This window comes from Dermacentor andersoni, chromosome 6 (assembly GCF_023375885.2).
Source record: "Dermacentor andersoni chromosome 6, qqDerAnde1_hic_scaffold, whole genome shotgun sequence".
Classification (NCBI taxonomy): domain Eukaryota; kingdom Metazoa; phylum Arthropoda; class Arachnida; order Ixodida; family Ixodidae; genus Dermacentor; species Dermacentor andersoni.
Window position 1 is genome coordinate 151448041 of NC_092819.1, and position 4687 is coordinate 151452727.

Here is a 4687-nt window from a genome sequence, read left to right on the forward strand (position 1 = left end):
GCTGGCCGTTTGCGCGTGCTGCAGATTCCGAAGGACGCATACTTCCGTTCAGTCAAGCTTTATCTGCTGCCACCAGTTTCGTTCGAGAAGTGGCGGACCATTCTGCCGAAACACGTAGAGAAGCAAACGTCGGTACTGACTAGACGGTAAACAGACGGACTCGTTGGTGTAGGTTCGCAATGTGAGGCTGGTCCTGCGCAGAGCAACACTTTGAAATAGTGAACGAAACAGCAGCTCAGATATCACCGATACGACGGCACCAGTATCAAGCTCGATGCTGAATGGGTTTCTTTCCACTGCGACATCCAGCATAATTGGCTCTTTAGTTACTTCCATTGTCGTGACGCTTCGCAATTGCTGACTTGGCGCGGCTAAGGTTCGCACTAGTAGTCTTGGTTTGGACCAATGTTTCTTTGCTTGGCAGCTGTGGCATGTGCGCTGCACGTGTCTCCTGTTGTTACAATGAAAGCATATAGAACCAGCATCTAGCATATCGACAAGAGCACGCGCCATGCTTTGTTGGCCCACAACGGAAGCACAAGACGGACGTTTCCTTAGATGGATGTATCTTGTACCTATCGTACCCTGCTGCCGAAGTTCCATGCGTGGCCGATGCATTTTTAGCACGGTTTCTAACGCTATTGCTCGGGTGACTGCTTGCTGAAAGGTTAATTTCTTGTCGTCAGAGAACAAGTGACGTTGAACGTCTACTCGCAGTAGACCGCAGACAAACCGGTTCCTTAAAGCCTACTCCAGAAATGTACCAAGCTCGCCAGTTTGCGCTAGCGTCCTGTAATCAGAAACATACTGCGCAATCGTTTCTTGCTCTTATTGGGAGTGCCAATGATTTCGCTCTTTCTCTGATAACGGAAGGCTTAGGCGACAGGTGATCGCGCAGCTGCATAAGCAGTTCTTCGAACGGTTTATCGGACTGAGAGTCGAGAGCAGTTAGATACCTCAATAAGGCATAAGTCTTCGGCCCTATCACGGTAATGAAGACGTCAACTTTAAGCTTCTCTTTCACCTTGTTAGCTCGCAAGAAAGCCTTAATACGCTCTTCATAACTTGGCCCATCACCGGGAGAGGCTTCAAAATGTTCTACTTGCCCGAGCTGCACAGATATGAAGGGCGTTGTTCTGGTGCTACCGTGCCGACGTCTTGAGCGGGCTCCTCTTCGCTTGGGTGTTCGTTAGCTCTTGGATCCTTGCCGCTTGTGAAGACTGAAGCCATATGCCAGATCCCATCCTCGTCGCCAGTTTATGTGGTGGTTGTCACACACAGCGTCCAAGAAGTCAGACAGCCGAGCGGCATGCCTTCATTGCATGGCAAAGTAATCCAGCAGCATCCTGGCTGAAGGTGAACAAATATAAGGCCAGGTTACAAAGTATCCGCATCCATGCAGTGGCAGCTGCTTATAAACACATCTGTGGGCAAGGGCGATGGCTGATAAACCCGATACAAGAAAGCAGTATTGGGCGCTTATCACAGTTCGCCGCTGATATACCACACATGTTTTGCAAACCAACACTTCAGTTTTTAATGACAATTGCTGATGTTCCACTTGTTAGTGCTTTAAAATTGATGTAGTCCGAGTAGCTGTGCACTATAACAAGATTGGTCCTTCCCTCATGGTCAAAGAGATCCACTGCGATGAGTTCCCATTAATTAATTATGGGATTTTACATGCCAAAACCAATTTCTGATTATGAGGCACGCCGTAGGGGGGGACTCCGGAAATTTGGACCACCTGGGGTTCTTTAACGTGCACCTAAATCTAAGTACACGGGTGTTTTCGCATTTCGCCGCCATCGAAATGCGGCCGCCGTGGCCGGGATTCGATCCCGCGACCTCGTGCGTAGCAGCCCAACACCATAGTCACTGAGCAACAACGGCGGGTATGAGTTCCCATGGAAGACTTGGTAATTTGTTTTGTAGCATTGGTTTCTTCGGTGGCTTCTTCTGGCTTGCTTGGCATATATGGACAGCGTTCCACAAACACCTTGACCTGCTATGACATTCCAGGTTAGCAGACTGTTTCTGATGCAACTTCAAATTCCAAGAGGTCCTTCGTGTACCTCTTGGAGCAGTCATTTTCTCCAGGTTTTGGGGATGATTATGCAGTTGCCCTAGAAGAGGGTGTCCTTGTAGACGCCAACTTCGTCCCGTAATGGCCAACACAGCTTCATTGCTTCTGACAACCCACCTGTTTTTTTTTTTCTCTCTAGCCGTTGAGTCTTGCTTCGATGACCGCGTGTAGTTGTGGATATTGTTGCAAGTATCTCTTTAACTCCTTCAGAATTTCGGAAGCCATAGGGATGATGGCCACCACTGCCACGTCTTGTGTTGCCGACTCTGCTATTTGTTCGGGCTTGCATTTCTGCTCAAGCTCTACAGTAACCAACACCTTGCCATTTTTGTATACAACCTTTAATGCGTAGTGCTGTGCATCACTTTTTAACACCTTCGAATGTGCGGAGCTAAAATTTAAAATTGGTTTTTCTGACCTTGACCAATACATCCAAATAGGAACGAGCTACAATTTTAAATACGAGGCTTAAATTAAGTGGTAAGCATGTGTGCTGAATGTATTGCACAAGGCCAGAAAAACCACTTTAAAATTTTAACTCCGCACAATCGAAGATGGGAAAAAATGGGATTGCTTTTCCGGTTCTATTTTCCCCACTTTCGAAATCGTATTTTCGCCAGACTTCTGAGAGTTTTTTAAAACAACTGGAGCGTTTGAGAGCAGCCGGTTTTCAGTAGGATGCCATCATCATGACCATGCAGAAGCTTGTTAAGCGTGTAAAATTAGGAGCACCCACAAGAATGAATAATCCAGAGCCTACCGACAAGAAGAAGGAAAAAGTAATAATTTCATATTTACATAAATTACCACACAGCCTCTGGAATTTAGCAGAGAGGTTTGATGTAAAGGTTCTTTTTACTGCCCCTATAAAGATTATCAAAATTTGCGGTAAGATTGATAGGAAGTTGGCACAGGCTGCCTCTACTCATGCTGCCTCCACTCATGCTGGGAAAGGCTGTACTGTTAAGCAGACGTCCCCGCTTGTGCACTGTAGAATGGGAGTTCTTTGCGTGCTTGCATTTTCCTACAGTCACGTCGATATCGGCCAAACAGGTCGATTCCTGAACATTAGACTGTTAGAGCATAGGCACTGGCTAACGGGTAATGCCTACTCACATGTTCCGCGATATTGCTAAAAGCATGGGTGTACTCCAACCTATGAAAAAAATTAAGTTATGAGGTTTTACGTGCCAAAACCACTTTCTGATTAGGAGGTGCGCTGTAGTGCAGGACTGCGGAAATTTCGACCACCCGGAGATCTTTAACGCACACCTAAATCTAAGTACACGGGTGTTTTCGCATTTCGCCCCCATCGAAATGTGGCCGCCGTGGCCGGAATTCCGTCCCGCGACCTCGTGCTCAGCAGCCCAACACCATAGCCACTGAACAACCGCGGCGGGTTCCGACCTATGAAGCCACCACAATACTTTCCGAGTATAGCAATCAGACTACGAGCGAGATTATTGAAGCTTACTATATATATAAGGAAAAAAGGATCGCGTTGTGTAAGCATGCCTTCATTAAACTTGTATGACAGTGAATTTGAATTTTTATAGCGCCTCATACTGTAGCATTATATTAAAGGATTTTGCGTTTTCCCTGTGCACTGATGACTCCATCGATGGGGGAGCACAAGGGTAATAGCTGTAGTATTTCGGTTTCTGTATGCCTCCTAATAAAGTTAGGTGTGAGCTCAGCGCTGTCAAGTGTGTTTCCTGCCTTTTGTCTTTGTCGTCTTGCGCTGCCCCTTCAATATGTTTCAAATGCTCTCTGCCCAAAAACAGGTGTGACTGGGGCGTTCAAAACAATAAATGTCACTCTTGCTCTCTGTCCACTAACTTCACAGAATTGCCGGGCTTCCTCCAAGATAGAAAGCTTGAGCTTAGTATAGGAAGCAATGTTTTTCACTATCGAAGGTACCATCTTCAAGCATGCCTCGCTTGTCTCTTGTTTGTGTAGTACGCTACACTGTGCACCAGTGTCCAGCTGGATTTTCATAGTCTCTCCGTTTCTAAGCGGAACCGTCTCTTTCGATTATGACTTCTACAGCGAAGATGTTTATGGTGAGGCTTCCGTGCATTTTTTGTGCACGTGTGCAAAAATTGTGGGCCGATCCCGAAGATATTGCAATACTAGGCCGACCCGCGGTGGAGGTGAAGCACACTTCAAGCACTCCGCCAACATGCAAAAATAACTTTAAGACTTAGAGTCAAATAGAACCCGCATCAGATATGAAGCTGACCAGAACAGATACTACACTGATTCGCGTCGGTCTGCGTTATCACCACCGTCTCTTTGTCGGCATGGGCCGATCCTGGAGATAGTTCAATACCTGGCTGGGTTCTCCCGTTTCCGCGAACGTTCGCTGTTTGTAAATATATTGCAAAGAGTTTTCTACGCGTAACATTTGGTGGACACAGTACGTTGCCCTTCCACATCCGCATGATCCCAGCACATTCTTCTGTCTCAGTGGTATGGACCTAGAAGGATGGCTCTGCATGTACGAACGTGTAAAGCGCGGGCTACATGGAGCGAATTGTCGCGGCGAACAGGGGCGCGGCGGCAAGAGTCGAAGATGCGCTGCATAGCAATACATGAGGC

General features: G+C 47.0%; 1 non-coding gene across 1 annotated transcript; it reads right to left on the reverse strand.

The window, feature by feature from the left end:
- Positions 1 to 4185: 4185 nt before the first annotated feature.
- On the reverse strand, positions 4186 to 4368 carry LOC140219153 (U2 spliceosomal RNA). The gene has a single exon (XR_011895365.1). It is a non-coding gene; the product is annotated as a U2 spliceosomal RNA (small nuclear RNA).
- Positions 4369 to 4687: the final 319 nt, after the last annotated feature.